The 14,565-nt window shown below is 41.5% G+C and overlaps 1 pseudogene; it reads right to left on the reverse strand.

Annotated features, from left to right (window-relative positions):
- Window positions 1-5,259: 5,259 nt before the first annotated feature.
- On the reverse strand, window positions 5,260-10,262 carry LOC131912002 (transmembrane protein 184C-like; annotated as a pseudogene).
- Between the last annotated feature and the right edge of the window lie 4,303 nt (window positions 10,263-14,565).

Below are 14,565 nucleotides of genomic sequence, written 5' to 3' on the forward strand. Positions count from 1 at the left end.
TCTTTACCTACAAGTGTTAGTTTTATGTGGTGCTGTATTATTCATTAAGCAGCACTGTTTGCTGTGAGAGAAAAGCCAGGAGGTATGACAAAACCCACTGTAGGAGTTTATTAGGAGAAGGAACAGAGGGGAATGTGCTTTAGGCCTATGGAAGGTTATGCATGGAGAGAGAGGAAGAAGGAGAAGAGGAGGGGAGGAGTCTGTGACCTGCTTTTTATGGATGCCCCCGCACATGAACATTTGGCCTTAGGAGCTCTGCCATGCGTGCACATAGACTGCGTGATCACACTGTGTAAATTACACCACCATGCAGCTCAGGGATTATATAGGACATAAGGGATGACTAAGCCTCTTGCTTGGTTACTGAACACGTGTGGTCATGTAGCAACAATATGAGTTGATCTGCACAAAAGTACCGAGAGACAGGCAGTTTTCTGTTTCACAGATGAGAAGTTTCAAGTGATTGATTTGCCCAAACATTAGCTGTTTTCTCTGACCTTGGAGTCTGCTCGATGTTTAAATATTTGGTTTGTCATCATCTGCAACCAGGGAAATTCTGCCTTTTGGCCACGTGGGCAAAATGCTGTGGCCCCAAGTCTCCCAGAGATACAGATGGAATAGTGTATTCTTGTCACACTGTGACCCAGAGCCTGGAGACTGACTTCCACAGTCTTTTTCCCTATTCCTCCATGATCTCTATTTTGCAACTTTTCCTTAAAGGGGCACTACAACTTTTGTGTGGTCGAAACTAAAACAGCTGGTTAGGGGGAATTCCTAATCTTTAGTGAATACCTTGTGTATTGTTAAAGTTCAGAAAATAAGAGAAACTCTTGCTCTGTAACCAAATGTCATTACTATTTACTTCTTGGAAATGACAGTCTAGCAGGGGCTGTTTCTGTATGTTCAGCCACACACACTCATTGCTGCCTGCAGTCATCTTCCCCGTTCTTTCTCATGGAAGACCATTTTTAACATAATTTCTGAAAGCTGTCTCAAATGCTCTAGCACCATCCTTCATGTTTTGTTACCGCCATTAAATGTTTGTCTGTTTTTCTTAGACTGTGAGTTTCTCAGAAAAAGCTAAAATTCTTGAATTATTAAGAGCCATTATTAAAAACCAAGGCAATGAAGAGACAAAGGTGTCAGATGCAGACGTGACTCTGCATGTGTTTTTGAGCTGGAATTCATTTTTGATGAAACATCTAGACAGCAACAGAGAAATCAGAAATAGTGAGTTTTTCATTTAAATATGTTCACTCATAAAGGCTCTGCTTTATTTTGAAGATGTCCTTCCTTCCTTCCTTCCTTCCTCCCTCCCTCCCTCCCTCCCTCCCTCCCTCCCTCCCTCTCTTCCTTCCTTCCTTCCTTCCTTCTTTCCCTCGCCCTTCCTTCCTTCTATCCCTCCCTCTCTCCCTCTTTCCTCCCTCCCTCCCTTCCTTCCTTCTTCTCTTCCTTCCTTCCTTTTCTTTATTTTTCCCTTTCATTCTTGACAGTCTCTCTGTGTAGTCCACACTGTCCTGGAACTCACAGACACCCACCTGTTTCTGCTTCCTCAGGGCTAGGATTAAAAGTGTGTGCCACCATGCCCCACAGTTGATAGTCACTGATTTTAAAGCAAGATCTGCTGACTTTACAGGGCTCTGTGATGAATTCAGAGAGAGAGAGAACAAGGGCCTGTAAAGCCAGGGCTGAGAATAAAGGCCTCAGCTGTGTCCCTCGGTACATAGAGGCTGGAGGCCCTGGCCCCTTGCTTTTGTTCTACTCTGGTTTCCATGAAATCTTCTAATTCTCACCTGAGTAGCTGCATCTTTGCCCTTGCCTAGCATGTTTCTAATGTAGAAGTTCTGATCCCCCCCATATCCTCAGCAAAGAAATATTATATATATATATAATATTACATTAATATAATATAATATTATACTAGAGAGAGAGAAATAGAGAGACACAAAGAGAGAGAGAGAGAGAGAGAGAGAGAGAGAGAGAGAGAGAGAGAGAGAGAGAGAGAGAGAGAGAGAGAGAAAGAGAGAGAGAGTCTGTATACAGCCCTGGCTGTCCTAGAGCTTACTCTGTAGACCAGGCTGGCCTTGAACTCAGAGATCTGCCTGCCTCTGCCATCCAAGTGCTGGGATTAAAGGTGTGTAATTACACCCAGCAGTGATAGCAAAGATACCTAACTATTCTATTTCTTAGGTATTTCAGCCCTCAGAAGAAAAAGGAAGGGAAAAGTATGCATGCCCACACAGTTTAATTGTAGACATTTGTGTATTCTGTGACAGCTGTATCTGTTTTCCAAAATTTAAGATACAGATTAAAGTATCTCAGACACTTCTGTGAGCTCCAGCAGCCTGTGTTCTGTCGGCACACACACTGGGAGCTGTAATCCTAGGTCAGTCGCCTGTGTTTCTGACCTGGATTTATGCTTCTCCTTGGTCTTGATTTCTTCATTCCAGACACCATCCCCACATTCGCAGAACTTATCTGAACAGTTTCTGATGGCTTCCTATGCTTTACAAGCTTTACTTTTCCAGTTTTTCCTCTGGTTCACTTCCCCGGCACACGCACTTTTACCCTGGGTTTTGTTTGTTCCTTGGTTAAACCTCTGAGATAAATATTTAAATGAATATTTGAATTTCCCTTGCCCTTATCCTCAAGGTGTGCTACTAGAGATACTGGATCCATGACTATCGGCTTCTCTAGTTTCCTCACAACAAAACTGACAAAGTGCCTTCTCCTGCCCGGTAGATTTCTGTAATGAAGGTGATTAGCTGAGGATGGGATACTGTGAAGGTGTAAACAACCTACTGTAGTAATAAATTACCTCGTGTAAAAATTAGTACTCTCATGACGGCTTTCCAGCCTTCTTCCTTCCTTCCCTTCCTTTCTGCTCCTGTCCTCTCCTCTCCCCTTCCCTCCTCTCTCTCTCTTTCTGGCTCCCTTGTATCCCAGGCTGACCTCAAACTTGCTACATATCCAAGATCCTTGAACTTCTGATCCTTCTCTATCTCCCAAGTCCTGGGGTTACAGGGCCGCAGTGCCAAGGGCAGTTCATGCAGTGCTGGGATTGCACCTGGTGCTTCACGTGTGCTGGACGACTGCTTTACCGACTGAGCACTAACTACAGCCCAGCTCTTATTTATTTCCACCAGCGTTTTGTCTTCAGACCAATTTAAGTGACACTTGTCAAGCATCAAGGTGCAGGCTAAAAGAAATGAAAACGAACCCCCCGACCCTGTGTGTGTGTGTCTTGAGACAGGGTCTCATTCTGTATCTCAGGCTGGTCTCAAGCGTTGTAATTCTCCTGCCTTAGCCTCCCGAGGGCTGGAATTGCAGATTTGAGCCATCACATCTGATTTGGGAAAAATCCTATTAACTTAGCAGAAATTATGTTACCTAGAAAAGTTGAGAGGAAAAGTTTTTGTGACAAGGATGATGATTCCGTATATTATAAAAAAAAACAACATGAGAAATGAAAAAGTTATACTGAAAATTTTTATGATTTTAAATAAAAATGAAATGTTATTTGTGCATTACATGGTGACCCCCAAAGAAATCTTTGACTTGTACAAGCAAGGGGAGATGTTAATCCTGCCGGAGGAGAATAAGACCACTACCACAATTTTGAGCCAAATTTGAAGCAAACTTTAATTAGACACTGACTAGGACAATGGACTCTGGCCAGGTCCATTCCTGGATTTCCAGAAAATGGCCAGGAGTCACATTTTGCAGAGGCTTAAAAAGACAAACCCATAAGGCCACAGTATTTCCCATCAGGTCCAGTCAGTGGCAAGCATATAGCTTGACATACTACTTCCTCCCTGTGTACCTCTTGCCTATGTCCAATCAGGGCAAGCATACATCCTGATGCACTTCCTGTCTGCATGCCTCTTGCCCACATGATCAAGCACATCCAGTGCAGTTAGGTCAACCAAACTTGTTTAGGGGAATTTAATCCCAGCACTCAGGAGGCAGAGCCAGGCAGATCTCTGTGAGTTCAAGGGCAGCCTGGTCTACAGAGTGAGATCCAGGACAGGCACCAAAAAAACTACACAAAGAAACACTGTCTCAAAAACCAACCAGGCAACAAAACAAAACAAAACAAAAACCGAAATGTGACTTTGGCTCTCACAAAAGATTAGAGGGAGGGTTTTGTGCTAATGTGAAGAGTGAGCGGGAGGAGGGGAGAGGGCGATCTGTGGTTGGTATGTAAAATGAATAAAAAGTTTCTTAAAAAAAAGACATGGGGTATGTGTGTGTATTTTGTTGCTCAGGATAATCTCAAACATCCTATGCTGGGATGACAGGGCCATGAACCATGACACCCAGTTTATATTTCAAATCAGGAAATGCCATGTGTCCAATTTTCCTCAGAAGTGGTCTGGCCTTTTAAAAAATATTTCTATATGAATTTTAGGACTGTTCTTTGCCTGAAATATGCCACTAGGATTCTGACGGCAGTTACATTGGATCTATATGTTCCTGTTGGTGGTGTGGATATTCTGATAAGCTTTATTCTGAGTCACAGGGTATCCTTCCATTTAGCTTCACCTTCTGTTTCTTTGACCAGTGTTTTGTTTTTGTTTTTGGCCTAGACCAGACTGGCCGGGAACTCCCCAAGTCCCACCTGCCTCTGCTTCCTGAGTGCTGGGTTTAAAGGTGCACACCGCTAAGTCTAGCTCAAAAATTAAAAAAAAAAATATAGACTTCTAATCAAGCAATTTTTGTTAAAGCATTAAGAATTTATGTTTAAAGAGTAAGACACAGCCAGGTTGGTGGTGGTGCATGCTTTTAGTCTGATGGCACAGGCAGGCTGCTCTCTGTGAGTCAAGGCCAGCCTGGTCTACAGAGGTAGTTCCAGGACAGCCAGGGGATATACAAAGAAACCCTATCTCAAAAATAAAACAAACAAACAAAAAAGAGTCAAAGCGTAAGATACGTAAGAGTTTCAGAAAATGGTATTGCATTTATTGAAAGACATGTAGTTGAACTATAATTATGTAAACTTAAATGGCACATGATGATTAAATTAAATTAAATTAAATTAATCTTAATTTTGTATTTACATTTTCAGTCCAGATCATTACATTCATGCAGTGGTAAGAAGCAATGATTTTTTTTCCAAATGTCCATCCTCTTGAGAAATGCAAGAGAGTTCAGCTGAAGTTGTTATTTACTGTTTGAATATATGATAACCTAACAGTTTAAGAAAGACAAATCCTAGGAAATTTAAATGTTATTTGTGATATACAAAACACACGAATATATATATTAACATGTGTGTATTGGCATTATATGTATGTTTATTATATATAGTAGTTATATCTGTTTTTTGCCTGTCTTTGAATTTTTCCAACATTTTGAACTCTTCAGATCTTGAGCCTACACACAAAGAGGATTGTGGTAGCTTTAAGAGTCCATTGATGGGTTGGGGGTTCCTTCTGCTTTTCTGGGATATCAGTAATGACATCTTCACATAGCTTGGCCTCAGAAAGTGTATCCTGTGAAGGAACTGTGTCTTCCAAGTCTTGATATTGGGTTGTATCAGAAGGTTCCTGCTCTTCTGGGACATCAATCACAATGTCTCACATGACTTGGATGCAGCAGCTGCATTCTGTGAAGTATCGTGTGTCCAAAGCCCTGATACTGGTCCTGGGGCAAGTGAGGATGGCTTTGAACCTGCAGATACTACATCTTGTGATGATCAGGAAAGCAAACTTGTGTGTTCAGAATGTTCCGAGTCTTCAGGAAAACTTTTTTTTCCTGGATAACATTTCATTGTTCTCCCTTTAAGATAATATATAAATTTATTAGTCAGGGGGCTCCTTCTGCTCTTCTGGGATATTAATCATTACATCTTCACATAGCTTGGCCTCAGAAAGTGCATCCTGTGAAGTATCTGTGTCTTCTAAGTCTTGATGTTGGTCTTTATCAGGAGGTTCCTGTTCTTCTGGGATATCAATTACAAGGTCTTCACTTGACTTGGATGCAGCGGCTGCATTCTGTGAAGTAACTGAGTGCGCAAAGGCCTGATATTGGCCCAGGTGTGAGGATGGCTTTGAATCTGCAGAAACTGCATCTTGTGATGATGAGGGAACATCATCACTGAACAGACCTGTGTGTTGGGTACGCTCCGGGTCTTCAGGAAGACATTTTTTTTTTTCTGATGCCCTCTCATTGTTCTCCCTTTGAGACAATATAAATTTATTAGCCAAAAGTTATTTTTACCATTCTAAAAATTGTTCTGCTCTTTGTCCTCCCCAAATTTGAAGAGCCTGTATCATGGTACTGCTTTAAGTATGTTCTTATTTCTTAAATTACTAGAGTAAATCTTATGTATTTGGGTTGGGGTGATACCTCAATCTGCAAAGTGCTTGCCACACAAAAATGAGGACCTGAGTTCAGTCCTCAGCAGAGGTCCAAAGCTGGGCATGCTTGCAGTCCTGTGCTAGCGAGACAGAGTTGGATCCCTGGGACCGTCTGGACAGCGATCCTAGCTCAATCTGTGAGCCTCAGGACAGTGAGAGACCCTGTTCCAAAACCCAAACTGAACAGCTCCTGAGGGGCCACACCCAAGGTTCACCTCTGACCTTTCCTGCACATGCAGACACTCCCCCCTCCCCATATACACACTCACACTAACAGAAGTTAAACAGCTGTTACTTACCCAGGCGTCTTATTTGTTGAGAAATATCATCTCTGACATCGGATACATCCCACATAGCCAGGAAAGAGTCAAAGCAAGAGCCTTCCTCTGCCTCTTGCATGTAAGGTACGTAGGAGAATATATGGTAATGGGCAATGGCCACGAGGAACATTTCAAGGCACACTATGAAATCCTACAACAGCCACAAAAATATTTATCATCTTTGGCTTTAAATCTAGTTTTTCAAAATGCTAACATTTTCAAAGTTATATAGGGTGTCAACTTTTAAAATATAATCCAGATTACATTTTTTTCCACTTCAAAACATGACAAACCAAGGTTTACATCTCTTTTGCCCTCCCTCAGTCAAGTATTTCTTAATCTGTTCCCCAAGGACTGAAAGGAAACATGCAGATATATGTAGACCAGGAATAAAACCATTACCAATCAGGACCTATGGGCCATTTCTCTAGGGCTCCCGCTCCTCACCATAGAGCAAGCTAACAGTCTTGCTCACTGTTTGGATATTTGGGGCAACACTGTGTCAAACAGCTTAAACAGTAAAACCTCTTGAGTTCACTGACAGCACTACTTACTTGCAGGCCCGTGGTCACAGCTTCCGCACTCTGCCATTCCCATGTGTGCTTTTCAGAAATAATGCCAACCTTCACCAACAGTGCTATAAGGACTGCTTGCCTGTATGTCAAGAAAAGGTAAATGTCAAATCTAGATCATGAAATGACCAACTGTTTATGGAATTAGGGGCTCGGGATGGGGCTCGGTGTGTAAAGCACTTGCTGCACAAGTATGAGGACCTGAGTTAGAGTCACAGAAGCCAGGGAAGGCTGGCATGGTGGTGCACATCTGTAAACCCCGTGCTCCTGCAGTGAGCTGAGAGGTGGGTTAAGAGAACCCTGGGAAGACTGCAGGCTGATGATCCTGTTGTGTGCAGAGTAACAGTTAAGAGACCCCATCTCAAATGAAAGGCGAGGACCGATACCCAAAGCTGTCCTCATTTCCACATGCACACATGGCATGGACATGTCGCCACTCACACAATAAACACATATCATATACACAAAGAGATTAAAATGTGCACCTAAAAACAGTGAAGTCCTCAATGTACCCCAGGGCTTCCCACTGTTCTGCCTTCAGGGCATATTTCAAAACAAGTTCTGCTTATATTAAATATACTCACCCAGCATTACAAATTTATTCTACTAGTTTCATAAGATGAATTTCATTATGTATTGTCAGAACTTCATTATTTGGCTCATATATTATTTTTGCTTTGAAACTATGTACAAACAATTAGATTCTAAGTTCTAACAGCTTGTAAGTAAAGGCTGATACTCAAGTGTATTTACATGTGTATTCATGACTAGAATTTGATTGTATTATTCATTCATTCATTTAGATACAGGGTCTACTAATGTAATAATCCTGGTTGTTCTGGGACTTGCTGTGCTGACCACCTATCCTTGAACTCAGAGATCTGGCCGCCTCTGCCTCCCAAGTGCTGAGATTAAAGGTATGTGCCACCATGCCTGGATAATTACTATGATAAAAAAAATATTTATTGCTGGCTGTGTGTGTGTGCACACATGTAACATGTTGTGTGTGTGGAGGTCAGAGGACAGCCTGCAGGAGTCATTTCTTTCCATCTACCTCGTGGGCTCTTTGATGGAACTCCAACTGTCAGGTTGGTGATGGCAAGCATCTTTTCCTGCTGATCCATTTCACTGGCACTATTAATTTTGTTTTTTCTCCCTTTTTAAGGCTTACTTCTTATGATTTGTGTGTCAGGGTGCCAGAGATCAGCTTTGTGGAGTTGGTTCTCTACTTCCACCTATACAGGGGTCCTGGGGATTAAACTCAGTTCATTAGGCGTGCATAGCAAGTGCCTTTCCCCAGGGAGCTAGCCTGCCAGCCCACAGCATATCTGCATTATAATACCATCGAGTCCCAGAAGTCTCTATAGCATATGATGTATGCCTCCAACTGCTAATGATTACTTCTGGCAGTGCAATTTCATGAATTCCTTCTCCTTTGCCCTACTGAATTGCTAAACTGGATCTGACTGTTTCTATAACTCTTAGTACCTATCCTGTCCTAACACCATGACTAGTTTGCTGTTTGCTTTGTGACATTGAGGACAGACAGTAGGGCAGTGGATACACCAGGCAGACACTCTGATGGATCTCCAGCCCTACCTTGTGTTTTAAAGGACACTCACTGATAAACATTCCCTGTCATTAAATATTTTCTCCCAAATTGATATTGTTTTATTTATGACAGATTTTAGGTAATTTATTCATTTTGAGATAGGGTCTCACTATGTAGCTGACTGGCCTCAAACTTGCTATGTAGACCCTGCTAGCCTTGAACTCATAGAGAGTCACTTGCTTCTGCCTCCCTGGGGAGTGCTGGGATTAAAGGTACACACCACCACACCAACATCAAGATATTTAGGCTATCTCAAATTATCTTCATCTTTTAAATGTCACAGTGGCCATCTGACTACTTCTTTGATTGTTCAGATACAAGATAACACAATGTGGCACAATAGGCTGGTCTACAACTTGCTTTATAGAGCAGGCTGTCCTCAAACTCACAATGTGAGATTCTCTTGCCTCGCCCTGAATACTGGGATTACAGGTATGTACCACCACACATGACTAAGATTATTTGTTTTTTTATCTTTTAAAACTATTTAATATTTATTTTAATGTGCATGCATTTTGCCTGCATGTATGTATATGATGCATGTGCAGTATCTGCAGATACTAGAAGAGGGCATTAGAACCACCTGGATCTGAAGTTACAGAAGGTTGTGAGCCACTAATCGTGTTAGCGTTGGGTCCTGAGCAAGAGTAGCAAAGCGCTCTTGTCTGCTGAGCCATCTCACCATCCCTGTTTTTGTAAATCTTACAATACCTGAAGGGATGGCTTTTTTAAAAAGACGTTCTTGTGTGTGTCTGACTGCAGGTATGTGCATATGCTCACAGAGGCCAGAGGAGGACTTCAGACCCCTTGGAGCTAGAGTTACATGAGGTTGTGAGCTGCCAGACATGGGTGCTGGGGACCAAACTGCGGTCCTCTGGATATGCAGCACACTCTCTTAACTGCTGAGCCTCTCTCCAGCCCCAAAGGCATCTTCCTAGTTCAAGTTGGCCTTGAATGGTAGTCCTGCCTCAGTCTTCCAAGAGCTGGATTACAGACAGGCACCACTGAGCCTGGCATTGTATTCACATTATTTAAAAAACTCCCTTACCAACAGTTTTATTGGCATTTATAAAATGAGAATATTTAAGAGCAAGCAGTACTTACCAAAACAAGACAAAGGCTACCAGTTTGACACAAAGAAATTTGCCAACGGGTTTTATAGGGCTGAGCTCTTCCTTCAGCATGTTGTAAAACAGCACGAGGCAGCACATGGCAATCTAGAAACAAAAGCAACATTCAACATTCTGCATATATGCATTTTGCCTGCATGTGTGTATATGATACATGTGCAATATCTGCAGATACTAGAAGAGGCCATTAGTACCACCTGGTTCTGAAATTACAGAAGGTTGTGAGGAAGACAGTGACAGAACCTTTCCTTAAGGCCGAAATCAGAGTCTACTGACGTTTTAGTGCTTTTTTTTTTTTTGGTTTTTCGAGACAGGGTTTCTCTGTGTAGCTTTGCGCCTTTCCTGGAACTCACTTGGTAGGCCAGCCTCGAACTCACAAAGATCTGCCTGGCTCTGCCTCCTGAGTGCTGGGATTAAAGGCGTGTGCCACCACTGCCCGGCTAGTGCTTTTAATATGTTGCTGAAGATGCATATATGTGAGATTTCTCAAGAGAGGTATGTAACATTTTTCCTGAATATGTTTCTAAGTGTTCACATACTGGAACTCAAAGCAATAAACAAATGATATGAACGAAAGGTTTCCTTCAGTCAAAAAAAAGGCAACACAAATTACCACCACTTTTATAAAAACTTTATTATTAGCTAGTCTCTTGTGTAACATTTACATAACACACACACACACACACACACACACACACAGTTTAGAAGGCAACACGTTAAATAAGCACAGTTTCAATATAACTGTGATCATGAAATCTGCATCACACAAACCGATTTCCTTGAGAGCAGTGTGTAAGTCCAGCTGGCCTTACTTCTTAAAATAAGTGCTCACATCTTAGAGTCAGTTATAATAACCAACCAGCATTTCAACAGCAAGAAGCATTTCTGGAAGCTTACTTTCCCCATTAAGACCAGGAGATACTTTATGCTCATTTAAAATACTTCAGGATCTGAGAGCAGTAAAGGAAGAACCAAGTAGAGACCCTTGCACTGGAGCAGGACCACCCAGGGTGCATGTCACACACTCCCGGGCCCTGGGTTCTAGCTCTAGTACCACTAAAGACAAACGGACTCTTAGCACTGAGCCGTTTCTCTGTACATAGGAACTGTGACCCTCATGCTGGGATCTGACCCAGGGCTGTGTGATAGGCAAACACTCCAGGCACATTCCACAGTCATAACCCAATTTTCTAACATCTGTCATGAACTAAAATGAAATTTTGTTCCCCAATACATTTTTCAACTGAAAGTAGCTAACTTTTGTGTATGTTTCATAAGGTTTACTTTTAGTATCTGTCTAAATGCCAATGGGAAGACCAAACTATGTCCACCGGGTTTAGAGTGTTTCCAGTCCTTTCTTATAATGGGCATTACATCCCAGAAGGCAAGAACACTTCTACCATTTCTTTAGAGTACATTCCCAGAAAAAAGACTGCTGGTCATGGAGATGAACATGAGAGAAAGCTCTGGAGACAGACCCCATTTATTTCCGTTATAAACTTCCTTCCTTCCTCCCTTCCTTCTTTCCTTTCTTCTTCTTCTTCTTCTTCTTCTTCTTTTTTTTTTTTTTTTTTTGGTGTTTTGAGAAAGGGTTTCTCTGTGTAGCCCTGGCTGTCCTGAAACTCACTTTGTAGATCAGGCTGGCCTCAAACTCAGAGATCTGCCTGCCTCTGCCTCCCAAATTCTGGGATTAAAGGCATGCAATGCCATGCTCGGTTCCATCATAAACTTCTAATAATTTATGTATTAGAAGTGTTTGTTACTGTACTGTAAAAAGCACTATCCAAAGATTTTAGATGAAATACACTTCAGCTTAAGAGAGCCTTTCAGTTCCTAGAACAGCACTCATTTTTTTTGAAAAAAAAAAAAAAAAAGGTCATTTTTAATTTTCCTTTAATTTTAAATATAGATCAGAGATTTAAATTTTTGCTGTTTTGTTTGCTTATTTATTTGGTTTTTTGAGACAGGCTTTCTCTGTGTAGCCATGGCTATCCTGGAACTCAATCTGTATGTAGACCAGTTGGCCTCGAACTAAGAGATCTGCCAGCCTCTGCCTCCCAATTAAGGTGTGAGCCACCACCACCTGGTGAACTCTTCCATTTTTATTTAAACTCTCTCCTCTCATGCCAATTAGACTTTTCCCTCTTAATGAATAGGTCTATTGCATTATGTTTTGTCTATTTAGAAGGCACATCATGCTTATCCCCACAAGGCTGTGGGGTCACAAGAGCAAACAGCTCTGCATGTAAGTCACCAAATCATTCATGAACATATTACTGTACTTCTATATTGTATAAAGGTATACATTAAAGCTGTTTCAAGTTCCATGTACAAAGTAAAAGGTAATTTTTCCTCAAGAAATAGTGCCTGATAATATTTAGCAACAGAAACAAATTTAGTACAATTAAGAAGAATGATGATTTACTTACCACTTCTGACAAAATATTTATTACACCCAAGAAAGTCCTTGCATTGAAGAAACCAAATTTCCCTTCACTGTAGACACCAACCATTTCACATATCCTTAAAAATGGCAAAAATAAACTTTATGACTGACCAAGTAAACCTTATCTTAATATGTACACTTTAGAGACTTATTTTATGCATGTGAATGTTTTACCTGCATGTATACTGTGCACAATGTGCATGCAATGCCCTTGGTGACCAGAAAAGGGCACTGGATACTCTGGAACTAGATTTCACTAAACCTCTGCTAGAGTACCAAATGCTGTTAACACTGAGTGCTCCACTGAGTGCTCTCCAGCCCTGAACACATTCTTAAGGTGTAGTGGTAGCAACACTTAAAATTTAGAGTCTGTTTACTTTAGTAAAGTCTGTTTACTTCAGTAAGTCTGTTTACTTTAGTAAGCGTAATCTTGGTTTTTCTGATGTGTTGTACAGTCTGCTCTCAAAGAATGTGAAAATCGTGGCAATCCTTTGCATTGTTCATTGTAATGGAATCCAGCTTTTATATACGTATTTACACTATTAATCAACATTGTTTTTCTATTTGTTTTTTTCCATTTAAGAATAGAGATTAGTTTTTAAGATAGGGCCTAGTCTGGCATTAAACTCTCAATTCTTCTGCCTCTACCTTCAAGTGCTAGGATTATTTGCCATGAATCACTACACTTGGTTTCTGTCTTGTTGAGAATTAAACCCAGGGCTTTGTGCATACAAGGCAAATACACTTATCAACTGAGCTATATTCCCAGTCATGTATCATGAAGATAAAAGAAAAAAAGCTAAGGGAAGGCCATACTTACAATGCTATAAGAGTGGTAATTGGTCTGATCAGAGTGCACTGCAGGACTCCCAGTTTGCATCGAAAGAGCAGCGTTCTGCAGAAGAAAGAGAACATAACATCTCAACTATTCAGTGGCATCAGAACATGGCAAAGCCTCCAAATTAAAATCACGCTGACAGCTGACACTAATTATATTGAATCCTGCCAATTTCGTTCTCCTAAATGATAGTAGGGTAAGAATGTGGTGGCAACATGGAAATCTGAAGACCATTTTGAAAATATTTAATAACTTTATCTCCTAAAGCCTCCCTTCAGCTCCATTATAGTGCAACACAGAACAGAAGGAACAGAAGAAGGTGCTGGGACCTTGGTCTTTTCCTGTTTCCCACTCTTGCCATGATACACTGCAAATCAACAGGACCAAATGAACTGAGTCTGTGAGTCAAATAAAACTGATTATCTCAGGAACTTTGCTGATAGAATTGATAGTGATGGCTCTAACTAACACAGGAGAAAAACGGGGGCACAAATGAACTGTGAGCTTGTGCACATGCATGTGTATAAAGCATTGACATTTAGGATGCAGCTTCCTGGTGAATGTGTTTACAGAAAGATTTCCTGGGACAAGGCAAACCACCCTGAGGGTGGGCGGCCATCCACAGGCTGGGGCCCTGGACTGAACACGAGGCATTGAGCTGAGTCCGGCTTTCCTCTCTGCTTCCTGACAGCAGATGCAGTGAGCTGAGTCCGGCTTTCCTCTCTGCTTCCTGACAGCAGATGCAGTATGACATCATGCACCTGCCACGTGCCTTTCCCACCATAAGGGACTGCACCCTCAACTGTGTTCCTAAGTTGCTTTTGTCAGTGACTTTGTCTCAGCAGGGAGACAAGTACAAGACAATTAGCTGCGTGATCACGTGCACCATCATTTAGGCTCCAATTCCCAACTGTAAAAAAGATGCTGATTAAACATTTTCTAAGGTTTTCTCCCTCATTACATTGATGAACTTTTTTATTGGGGTAAGCAATGTAAAAATAAAAACAAACAAACAAAAAAAAACAAAAAAAACCTCTCAACATGTACATTGTAAAAATGTATTTTATTAACTTTCAAACTGTATTACGTGCTACATAGCGTAAGGGCTCTGCCTACTGTCCCCACCCCTTGCAGAGAGCTGACTGATATTTAAGACCCACACAGAGGCCCATCAAAACCAAACACACTTACTCTCCCATCGCCCATGGTGGACAGCAGCAGAGTGGAATGGGATGCTTTTGCTGATCTTTAGATTCCAGATGTAACATTATATTTGGGACCTGAA

This window comes from Peromyscus eremicus, chromosome 5, assembly GCF_949786415.1.
Source record: "Peromyscus eremicus chromosome 5, PerEre_H2_v1, whole genome shotgun sequence".
Classification (NCBI taxonomy): domain Eukaryota; kingdom Metazoa; phylum Chordata; class Mammalia; order Rodentia; family Cricetidae; genus Peromyscus; species Peromyscus eremicus.